The following is a 13,361-nucleotide window of genomic DNA, read 5'->3' as shown; positions in this document are numbered from 1 at the left end:
TTTTTTAATAGGAGATAAGGCTCGGGAGAAAATTTAGCTGTATAAGACGGTTACTTGGTCTTTTTGGCTAAGATCAAAGTGTAGTATCTGTTCCTAGAATTCAAGCGGTCTCATCATTTTCGTAGGAACAAACGTTACTCCAAAATAAGGAGGATATAGCCTGGGATGTGATCAAATACAATCACTCTTATATGTTTGTTTATTTACAGTTTAAAACGCAGTAAAACGAATCCCGTTTCCTGTCTAGACATCTCTCTCTCTCTCTCTGTCTCTCTCTCTCTCTGTCTCTCTCTCTCTTTCACTCTCTCTCTCTCTCTCTCTCTCTCTCTCTCTCTGTTTGTGTGTGTGTGTCTCTCTCTCTCTCACTTCGTCTTCCTTATCCTAAAGAGTGTTACTAAAAAGGAAAATGGCGTCACGTGACATGACTCAGCGTTTATTAAATTACGTATAAATATCATTAAAATGTCACTTTTTGCCCCCCCCCTGCAGAAAATCGATCAGCTAACCCACTTCTGATGGTCCTTTAGGGCGAATTCTTCGATATTTGCCATCCGGAGGGTGCGGCTTTAATATGATACCAAGTCTGTTAATTTTTGTTGTGTTTGTCAAAAGTTTTTAGCAGACACACAAACATACATACATACAAACAAACATACATACATACATACATACATACATACATACATACATACATACATACATACATACATACATTTTCGCTTTTATATATATAGACATATTTCCAATAAAACATCCGGGAAAACTCGATGCTGGTTTCTTGGGAGTGTTGAATAAAAACCCACATCTTCACTGCCGTCAATAAGTTCATTTAATATTTATTACATCTGCATTTTTTTTAATACAGGATGCCTCCACGTTTTTCGTATGATCACTTTCATTGATAGTCCACACACATGAAACTCTAGTCCCCTTGGAAGTAATCTCCTCCTGCTGCAATGCGCTTGTACCGTTCCAACAACTTCTGGAAGGCCCCATGGAAGTCGCCTTGTGTTTGCGTGTCAGTAACCCTTATCACAGCCTCTTTCATCTCTTCAATTATCTCATAACGACAGCCTCTAAGATTTCCCTTGAGCTTAGTGAATAATCAAAAGTCACAAGAAACAAGGTCTGGACTATAGGGAGTGTGAAGAACTGTCTTGATGCCTATCTTGGTCAAATAGTCTGTGACAATGATCGAGCACTCTTGGAAAAAACTTCACGCAAATCTTTTGCATCTTCAATCCTCACGAATAATTCTATGTACAGTTCCCACACTGACATCAAATTGTACACTTATTGTCTCTTTAAACACACGACGGTCCATATCCATGAAATTCTTTATTTGGCCCATCAATTCTGGTGTTCTGACTTCTTTACTCCTCCTACATCTCTCATCATTCCTCACAAACATCCTGCCTTTCTTGAATCTCTTATGCCACTCAAAAACTCATGCTCGATTCATGCAAGACGGTCCAAAAGCAGCCCAAAACATTTCATACGTTTTTGTGGCATTTTCTCCAAATTTAAAACAGAATTTTATTACATATCATTCTTCTAAAGTGTCCTCACGTTCAGACTGCATTTTTGAAATTCAACAGCTGTGACAATCAGTCTTTAGTTGGGGTATTTCAATTCCTGCTGTAGCTGTTCACTTAAACCTGAAATTTTAAAAATTAGCCAGTCATAAGGTATATAACAATAACATACTGAATTTTCAGGAGTTTAATGCCATTTTAAATGTCTGTACAAAAAAGTTTGGAAAATTAAAGCATCTCATAGAACTTATGAACATTTCTTTAAAAAAATTTTTTTTTAAATGCACACTCCGATTTGACCATTTAACTTTTAAAATATGGTTTTAAATATTCACTCACTAATGTTGCGGGCCAGGATATAAATATCCCAACTCGCTACAAAAGAAAATAATGAAACGAATGGAAAGAAGGAAACAAAACTCAATTGCTGGATAAAATAAACATGTCGTTTATTTTCTGTTGAAGATAAAAGGTTTAGGTGGAACAAGTGTTCATTCAGTCGTTGACGACTATACGCGTAGAAAAGAAAGGAATGAAGTAGAGGACGAGAAATGGCAGTCCCACATGTAGAAAGAGAGAGAGAGAGAGAGAGAGAGAGAGAGAGAGAGAGAGAGAGAGAGAGAGAGAGAGTGTGTGTGTGTTGGCCTCAGCAAAGCCGTGCATTCATGATAGCAGTCGTCCACATGGAAAAGTCCTCAAACCAAGAGCTGTGGATGTGAACTTGCCTGGTTGACGAACCTAGGCAAAATGGAAAAAAAGAGTGAAAAAGTCAATCTAATTTGGCGGTGTCTCTCGCTGTTGGCTGGTGAAAAGGAAAGTCTATTGTGGTAGAGAGAGAGAGAGAGAGAGAGAGAGAGAGAGAGAGAGAGAGAGAGAGAGAGAGAGAGAGAGAGAAAATCAATCCAGGCTATGGAGAAAGAAAACATGTAAGGTGTACGTACTGCCTGTTGACTCTTGCCCCACGCAATAGCAGGTGGCGTGAAGCGTGCGGGCACGCGCGCCCCGAAAGAGGCGAATGGCCCGTTGCCCGCTCAACTCGAGAGCTGAATTGAAAAGAAAGAAACCAGGTCAGGTGTCTTGCTTTTATAGTTGTTTCCGGTGGTCTTTTGCGCATGTATGGATTTCCTTTGAAGGGGAAGTGACGTTGCCCATGTGTGTGTACGTGTGCATATATGTGAGTACAAGTGTGTACGTTAGCGTGTGTGTGTGTGTATGCACGTGAATGTGAGTGTATGTACGTGAACGTGAATATATGTACATGTGTGAACGTGTGCGCGTATGTTTGTGTGCGCGTGTGTATATGACAAGAAATATGGCTTGATATGTAAACACATGTTTTTGTGCGAGACTAGAAAAGGCTCGCACAATACTCCCCTTCACAGGAAAAAAAATGCTGACATGTGCAACGAGTGAATTGTTCGTTTGGAAGGAAAATTTTGTTAGTGTTGACGTGATGTGTCCAGTTGACGGTATCTTCGCAAGTGAGTCTGCAGTAGTGTGTACATTGTTTGTATGAGCACTTGTTGTGCATTCGTTCATGTTGAACGGTGAGTGTGGTTGCCATCTGTCAACGAAACTTCCAGTTGTGAGTTTTTCAGCGTGCGTGGTGCATCTCAACACATATTGTTGATTCAACTTCTTCCTATGTGTTGATAGGAATGTCCTGTAATTGTTTCTTTGTTGTTGCGTCTGCTGTGCCGGAGAGAATGTGTATAGGCCTATGTGATTTTGCTCCTCGCGTTTGTTGCAGGGTAATGTCTGGAAACCGTGAAAAAATGTTTGTTGAGCTCAAATTTTTCTTTATATTCGGTATGAAGTCGACATCTCCGTGTTTATTTTTCTGCCGAGTCTGACGAGGGGTTTTGTCATTGTTGTTTGTAGTAGTTATTTCTGTCGATAATAGTTCACTTGTTTTCTTTGTTGAAATGTTCGTTTTTTTTCTTTATCAAATAAAATGTGCGTCTCGCTCAAAACAATTAATTCCAAAAAGCTAGAGCCACCATGCGTGTTCGTTTCACATCGGTTGGTCGCCGGTTTGTAGTGGGACTAGTGGTATAGGAGGAAATGCGTGTTCACCTCATGTTCGGGTGTCACCAGTTTGTAGTGGTGTGTCAAAATAGGAAAAATGAATTGAATTGAGAAAGAGACGAACTACGTGTCAAATTGAATTAAACGAACTGGAATATATTTCGTGAAGAAACAAATGAAAGAAAAGGGTACCGCACGTGTTTAGTTTGGCGTGCGTCTCTCGTTGTAAACTGGTGAGAAGGAAAGTCTATTGTGGTAGAGAGAGAGAGAGAGAGAGAGAGAGAGAGAGAGAGAGAGAGAGAGAGAGAGAGAGAGAGAATAAATCCAGGCTATGGAGATAGAGAACGTATAAGGTGTACGTACTGTCTGTTGACTCTTGCCCCACGCAATAGCAGGTGGCATGAAGCGTGCAGGCACGCGCGCCCCGAAAGAGGCGAATTGTTCGTCGACCGCTCAGCTCGAGAGCTGAATTGAAAAAAAAGAAAACAGGTCAGGTCTCTTGCTTTTATAGTTGTTTCCGGTGGTCTTTTGCGCATGTGTGGATTTCCTTTGAAGGGGAAGTGACGTTGCCCATGTGTGTGTACATGTGCGTATATGTGAGTACATGTGTGTACGTTAGTGTGTGTGTGTGTGTGTGTATGCACGTGAATGTGAGTGTATGTACGTGAACGTGAATATATGTACATGTGTGTACGTGTGCGCGTATGTTTGTGTGCCTGTGTGTATATGACAAGAAATATGGCTTGAGATGTGAACGTGTGTTTTTGTGCGAGACTAGAAAAGGCTCGCACACTAAACATTATCTGTTCAAACAATATCTAACAGAAAACCTATTTAAAATGTTACATAAAATGTTTACAAGCAAAAACACACTATTTTAAATATTTAAACTGATTAAAAACGCCACTAAAGTATCCAATACATTTCCTATGTATTCAATTAATCTCATATAGTAAAGTAAATTATGTATTCAATTAATCTCATATAGTAAAGTAAATTATGTATTCAATTAATCTCATATAGTAAAGTAAATTATGTATTCAATTAATCTCATATAGTAAAGTAAATTATGTATTCAATTAATCTCATATAGTAAAGTAAATTATGTATTCAATTAATCTCATATAGTAAAGTAAATTATGTATTCAATTAATCTCATATAGTAAAGTAAATTATGTATTCAATTAATCTCATATAGTAAAGTAAATTATGTATTCAATTAATCTCATATAGTAAAGTAAATTATGTATTCAATTAATCTCATATAGTAAAGTAAATTATGTATTCAATTAATCTCATATAGTAAAGTAAATTATGTATTCAATTAATCTCATATAGTAAAGTAAATTATGTATTCAATTAATCTCATATAGTAAAGTAAATTATGTATTCAATTAATCTCATATAGTAAAGTAAATTATGTATTCAATTAATCTCATATAGTAAAGTAAATTATGTATTCAATTAATCTCATATAGTAAAGTAAATTATGTATTCAATTAATCTCATATAGTAAAGTAAATTATGTATTCAATTAATCTCATATAGTAAAGTAAATTATGTATTCAATTAATCTCATATAGTAAAGTAAATTATGTATTCAATTAATCTCATATAGTAAAGTAAATTATGTATTCAATTAATCTTTAGTTATTCTTTGTGCCAACTTTTGTTTGATTTTCTTCTCTCATTTTTCTAACTTTTAATAAGTTCAGATCCTTTTAAATATTTTTTTCCAAACACTCTCAATAGCTTCGATGCCATGAATATATTTTTTATGTCATGAAATATTATATTAAAGTAATTACATATTAGTTAGTGACATTCTTGTCACACTCTGGAAATTACTTGTTCCGGTAATTAATTACTCTTTCAGAAAGGAATCTCGGCGTTTATTAGGTTAAGTGATCAACTTGTTATGGTTGCAATGTTTATTTTATGTTTCTGAATTTTTGAGATGAGAACTGATTATTTGTATTATTTGCTTTAATCGGACTACTGTTCTCATCTTCTGTGTTATTTTCACAACGTTTCGGTCGATGTAACCTTCTATTCTTCAGGTATATCTTGTTGAACTTAAGACTCGTTCTGTTGAACACGAGAATCTGCACAGCATTTCGAATGGAACTCTTTATTTAATTCATGAGGGTAGCTTTCCCCCATTCCGTCAGCTATGGCTGGGTGGACATCCTTAAATAATATGCAGTTGTATTTTGAGTGTTGTTTGCACTGAGGATTGAACCTTCAATCTCCAGATGAGTGTGATTTACAATTGAATTTTATCAAGTACTTGATAAAATTCAATTGTAAATCACACTCATCTGGAGATTGAACGTAATAGATTAAGTACTTAATCCATTACGTCATAGGCCCTTGCAAACGTTACGAGCTCGACAGAAAAACTCCTGAGTTCGACATGTAAAACCTGAAGAAGGTCGAAGGTTACATAAACCGAAACGTTGTGAAAATAACACCCAAGGAAAAAATTTTTACTCTTTTCACGACACTATAACTTTTTTGAATTTCCAACGACTTTTTCCGTTCTGAAATAGAACAATTCATACATTTCACAACAAATATATTTTCAAATATTGTATTTTATTTTCTTCAATTTATTCATCCAGTATAAGTTTTACAATAAAGACGAAATGTTAATGGACATATGGTTTGTTCCTTTTTCATATATATATATATATATATATATATATATATATATATATATATATATATATATATATATGTATATATATATATATATAATTATTTTTTTACTATAATAATTAAATACCTACAGACACTAGTGTTTCATCCTTTCGGGGATTTTCAGTGCAGGGTCTCACGATTAATACCAGTCGAACGATTCGAACCCCGCAATACGAGACATCTCTGGCTCGATTAGCGAAGACCTAATCAATTCGGCTACCATTAACCGCGTGAAATAACGTTGAATTTAAATATTTTAATTTTAAATGTTCATTTTACGTCAGTCAGGCAGTGATCTAATCGTTATACGATGATCTGTGCATAAGAGCTAAATTGACCGACTTTAATTCAACTGAAAGTGCTCAACGATAAAAAACGGATTTCTTAAAGGGGCTTTCATAATATATATATATATATATATATATATATATATATATATATATATATATATATATATATACTAACAGGCGGTCCGGCATTCCCCAGTCGAAAAATATACTTAAATATGATATTTTGATTAATGCAGATTTCGTATTAATTATTATATATATAGAAAGCATGTGTTCCTGATCTCATCCCGGCTGTACTATTAAAAAATGCTCCGCTAAGGTTGCTCCAGTTCTCTCCAAACTCTTCAACTAATGCCTTAATGAATCATGCTTTGCTGACTGCTGGAAAACTGCTTCTGTGGTACCAGCTTGCAAGAATTCTGGCAAAAGAACTGACCCATTAAATTATCGCCTCCATTAGCCTCCTTCCTCTTTTTGCCAAAATATTTGAGTCTATAATTAATCAAGCCCTAGTCCACCACATTACAGATGCTAAACTTCTGTCCAACCATCAATATGGATTTAGGCAAGCCTGTTCTACAGCAGATATTCAAACCGTAATCTCTGAACATATATACCATGCGCTGAATAAGGCAGGAGATGAGAGACCAATAGCCTAGATATATCTTTAAGGCTTTTGACAGGGTATGGCACGATAGTCTTCTCATAAAAATCAGATCCTATGGTATTACAAGACGAATACTCAACATAATTAAATCCTTCTTCAATAAGAGAAGAATTCAGGTTATTCTCGATGGTCGTAAATCTAAACAATATGATATATATGCGGGTATACCTCAAGGGTCAATCCTTGGGCCTTTATTATTCCTGATATTCATAAATGACCTCCTGGAGTCTTTGAGATGAGCATATTTGATGATGACACTATGCTCTATAACAGGCATGAGAGGAAAAGGAATGAACACATATCTAAAGAAATGTCAGAAAAACTAGAGGAAGATCTCCAGTCTGTAGTGGAATGGGGTCAAAAATAGATGGTAACGTTGAATGCTGCCAAAACTAAGCTCGTTTTCTTTAATAATTACAAGAAACCTTCTCAACCATCAATAGCTAAGGCTAAATATACATTACCTGAAAGTATTTCGTTCAAACTTCTCAACTTAACGTCTACACGGAACATGGAATGGAACAGATACATTGCCAAGGCTGCTGTGAAGAATGTGGGCCCTCTCTACCATACTAAAAAGTTACTTATGCCTGAAAGTATCCTGTACCTCTACAAGGCCACCATTTACCCATGTATAGAGTATTGTTGTCATATTTGGGCTGGTGCACCTGCTACTAGTCTCTCATTCCTGGACAGGATCCAAAAAAGAGTCGCCAACCTGATAGGTTTTGAACTGTCATCTAAGCTTCAACCTCTGTCCCATCGACGAAATGATGCATCCCTCTGTCTGTTCTACAAGTATTTTATAATAGTGGATGCTCTGATGAACTACAAGCCCTTGTACCCCATTAATATAAATACCCTCAGCAAACTTGACAAGCAGCAAAAATCCCACCCCTACACAGTAGAGATCCGTAGATGTAAGAAAGCCTTCTACTCTAATAGTTTCTTCCTCAATACTGCTAGACTTTGGAATTGCCTTCTGAGTCCCTGCTTCCCCAACTGTACTGACATGCAGAAGTTTGTGTAATGTGGACAGACATCTTGCTGCTCAACTCCCTACATAGTATCCCTGCAACTTCTGTCCCCGATAGTAGCCCCCTACATCAAAGTGGCACTGTACCTTGTTTGGGGTGAAAGTGTAAAAATAATTTTAAAAAAACATTACATTGGACTTTATATATAATAATGATTAAAAAAGTTTAAAAAAAAATGACTTGTATGCCACCACCGAGAAACCAAAACGTTTAGCTTATGATTTACTTTTTCCTTTGACGTTAATGCCTGAGCTTTGAAGACATGTTTACTGCAAGGCTAAAAAATCAACATGAACCAATAGCTACTATGTTACACATGCATATTCGTAATGCTGTTGTTCACCCTTCACCTGGCAAATTTCATTTTTTTTAATGTTCACACTTTTGTACTGATTTTCCTCAGCTAAGACCCAAATATAAAGTTTTGCATGGGCTCGAATACTCTATATATTAAGTTTCATGTCTGTAGACCAAAAATTTATAGAAGAGTTTGGGAGGCCAAATTTTTTAAACAAAAATATATACGCATACATAAATATATATAGAAAGAAGTTTGTGTTTACTATAACCTTTTTATGCAAATATTATGCAAGTATAAATCATGTAGAATATCTGTATGAATATAATTACACGTAATAGTTAACAAAAGATGATCATTCCATAAGAAAACTGAAAAAATTAATAGGGAATTAATTAAAACGAATGCTTAAAAGAATATGCAAATTAGCTAGATCTTTTGCAGATAAAGGTAATTCTACGATCCATATAGAACAAAGTTGTATTTTTTTTTTAAATAAACAGAAAAGGAGTTTTTAATATAAAGATCAATACACAAAACAAACAAAATTTATAGGAGTATAGATAGATAGATATATATCTCTACTATTATATAAAGTCACTTTGTGTGTATGTGTGTGTGAGTGTGAGAGAGAGTTCCTCATAGGTTCCTAAACGGTTGAATCTATTTTTTTGCAAATTTCACGTAAAACTAATTCATATGCCTGGGAGTATTCTTAGATATGTTTTGTACAGAAATTCATCTAAGTATCGAAAAAATTCGATCTTAAGAACAGCCTTTTTTTTCTTATAGATAAGAAAGAATAAGAAAGGGGCATATTTGACGTTTCACCGGCCAAGGGAGATAATTCTCAGCAAATTAAGGGAGATTCAATTTTAAGCAAATCATTTCTTCTTAAAAAAACAAAACTATTGTCATCAGTGATAAATTATTCGACTTACAGATGGAATTGTCCCCTATTAAAGCCCAGGTATACCTCACCATTTTCTTTTTTCTTTTTTATTAATGAGTTCAATTTACGATAAAAGAAGAGGTGCCATTTAAAATCTCCACAAATCATTTCTTCATTTGCATATTTTAAACCTAAACATTAATTCATCGGCAAGCTCAAATATGAGCTAACATGATATTGTATACAAAGACATACGGAATTTGATGAACATCATTATCTTTTATTAAAAAAATAATTGTTTTTGCGAATTAGTCCATTGGACACATTATTCCTCGTAACATATAATATACAATTGCGGATTGATTCTATAACAATACATACGCAATCTGTATAAATTAAAATATCATGTTTCAGTTTATTATGCGACCAGGCATTAGGTTGAGCATTTGAGAAGTGATATACAAATTACCATTAGCGTAATTTGTGTAAACAAATTGAGCTTAGGTACTTTGAACAATGTCAAAACATTGTTAATTCACGCCCGCATAGCAGCAAACATATAGAACAACGGTTAGAAGCTCCGACTGTCGTTTGGGCGATCGGGTTTCGATCCTTGAGGTAGTTGCTTGTCTAGCTGCACTGATGAGCTACGAAACAGCGAAACAGTACTGTGGATTATATATATATATTCTCAATATGCTCAACTCAAGATGAGAGGCATTATAATCATCCACATACAGTACTGTTTCGCTGTTTCACAGCTCATCATATATATAAGGATTATTCCTACAAGTAATTAAAACATTACTTTGGATTTTTGTGGATAAATAACTCGAACTCAAGACTACTTAAATCATCCACCAACTTATTTGCTATTCTGGAAGTGAGAAATTTGGAGTTACAAGACTCCATCCCAAATTTAATTGCCAATTCTGACCATCTTCTGTCAAAAAAGTCACATTCATAAATTATATTTTTGTTCCAGTTTTACTATTTAAAAAGATTTCAGAATTCCATCACTAACCGCTACATGCTACTCTGAATCATCGTTTGAATAAGATTGAAACTGAAATTTTCACAGCGAAGCTTCTGTTTATTAACAATATAAAAAGGTATTTGAATTATTACTTTTCACTCAACTTGGACATAAGAACTCTGGATAACATCGCTACTCTTTTGCTATTTAAGAACTTTCTCTCATCGTAATTTTTTCTTTATTCTCGTATTTTTATTTCATTTTATTTTACTTAGCTTTTTTTAAATACTTTTTAATATTTATTTTTTTATTCTTTTATATTTAATAATTTTGTACTTCTTATATGTTTATTATTTTTTTAATTTTATACTATTTTTATACTTTTAAAAAATTTTTTTATAATATTTTTATACTTTTTTTATCCTATATTCCTTTGTATTTGTTGTCCCATTATTCTACCATTTACCATTTATTTATCCTCTTTTTTATTTATATTTTTCATATGTTATCCTTTTATGATTTATCTTTTTACCTTCATTCTTTTATTATATTAATTATTTCTAATAATTTATACTTCATTTAAATACCAAATTGTTACTCCGATACCCCTACTAATATATACAGACCTAGGATAAATTCCCTATTTCAAGTAAACCTCTTCCATAGTTATTGTTGAAAGTCCAACAACCCTCATCTTATGATTATCTCCCTTTGATTGTAAATATCCCATAATTCCTTTTCCTTTGCTCTCAATAAAGTTTTATTTTTTCGAGCTGTCCACACATGATATTTTCCCTCCTTAGAATTTCTACTTGTTTTAACCTCTTCCACTCACGATGCAACTCTCAACAAGCTATAGGCCCAGAACAGATAATGGAAATCGATGGAACAGGTTATTACTCGATGAAGATGAAGCAAAACACGAAATTTGGGAAGTCATATTCTTAGACCATCTTTGTTCGTCTGGTCTAAAAGACGCCATTTTAGGCCTGTTAGAGACGGACACGATAATGAAAGAAATGAAGAAGCTTATGTGGAGCTCGTACAGTTCCTAGATGATAAAAGCCTATCTCTGATAATAAGAGAAGCCACTGATGATGGAAGAAAAGCCCTCGGAATATTACGCGAAAGTTATTTGTTTATACACCTAACTGATATTCCTTAAAAAGAAAGCTGATGAAAGCGTCACGAACTATATAATAAGAACAGAAACCGTTTTAACAGCTCTCAGAAATGTTGCACAAACAGTGGATGATACCTTAATACTCGCAATGATATTAAAAGGATTACCTAGTCAGTTCGACCCTTTTTCTATTTATGTAACCCACAGCAATAAAGAACCAACTTTCTCGGGATTCAAAATTGAACTTCACAGATTCGAAGAGACGTTAAAATACAAAGACCAAGCGAGTAGTGACGATGTCATGAAATTGACTTCTTTCTCGAGAATTACAATAAGAAACGACAGTCGTGACGAGCGAGACACCTCGTGTTTCACATGTGGTGGGAAGAGACTGTCACGTGTGGTGGGAAGAGACTGTCACATGTGGTGGGAAGAGACTGTCCCAACAACGACAACAAACGAAAAACTTGGTGCAACTACTGTAAAAGCACCACTCACAAGAGGGAGTCTTGCCGATATAAACGAAGGGATACCATGAAAAAGTGACAGATAGCGAAGAAACTACATTCGCATGAAAGGCGATATCACCAATAGGCTTACTAATCGACGAAGGAGCAACCTCCCATATCATTAGAGACGAAAAGAAATGTGCAAATTTCGACCCTACGTTCCAGTCAGAAAACCACTATATGGAGTTAACGGACGGAACGAAAACCAGTGGCATAGCACTAGACGCTGAAACACGCCTGTTAGACATGAATGGAAACTGTGTCACAGTCACCCTATAAATGGCGTTACTTATACCTTCCTACCCAGAAGACATATTTTCTATAAAAATCGTGACCAGAAACGGAGAGACGGTTATTTTTAAAGAAAATGAAAATGTACTCAAACATAAAAAGGGTGCAAATTTTAAAATATGTGTACATAAAAGACTGTACTATTAAATGACTGCATAGGATGAAAGTACCAAAGATAGCTGCCATCAATGCTACAATGTCCACACGTGGAATAAAATACTCGCTCACTGTAACTACGACGACGTAGCAAAACCACTCGCTGTAGTTCGTGGGACGAAAATAACAAAGCTAAAATTGAGTCGGCAACCCCAAAAAGTAAAAGTCGTTGGTCACCTTCTAAGAGTTCATCAACTTCTAAATCTTCAACACGACGTGAGTGTACATTTATTACAATTAATGGCGATAAGGTTTCAAAAGATTTGAATTCTCCTAATTCCAAAAAATCTGATGCCGTGAAAACCCGACCAACTTGTCGACTTGGATTGTCATCGCCAGGTGTCTTGCTGCAAAAATCACAGTCAGTTTCGGCGAAGAATATCGATTTCAAAACTCCGACTCTGATTTTATTGAAGAAAAGCAAATCTTTCAAGAAAACTGATAAGAACGTATTAAAAGAAAATATGGATGAAGCATCCCCAGTTCGTTGCTTTCTATAGGAAAATCAAATAAAACTCCAGATTCTGTCTGCGACTCGTCTGTTAAAAGGAATCCGGGATTTGAAAGCCCAAAAGCTGCCGAACTCATTGACAGAGTATTGTCACCTACGCTTAACGGTAGAATTTTTACAGCCAAGCAAGTTAATGGAAGCCGTTACAAACAACCTGTCCCCGGTGCCAGAGAAGTTAGTTTTGGATTCACACCTTTAAGTAAATTAAGTTCATTGGAGAGTGGGAAGAAATTAAAGTTTCCAGTCCAAACTTCATCCACAAAAGAACGCCAGAGTCGGTCAACTACTCCCAGTTCAGCAAAGTTAAATCGAAACAGCTTTATTAAAAAAAACAAAAAAAAACAC

Source organism: Euprymna scolopes, chromosome 21, assembly GCF_053919585.1.
Source record: "Euprymna scolopes isolate OS-2025 chromosome 21, ASM5391958v1, whole genome shotgun sequence".
NCBI classification, from domain to species: Eukaryota; Metazoa; Mollusca; class Cephalopoda; order Sepiida; family Sepiolidae; genus Euprymna; species Euprymna scolopes.
The sequence above is the reverse complement of the archived record's forward strand: the minus strand, read 5'-3'. Positions refer to the sequence as shown.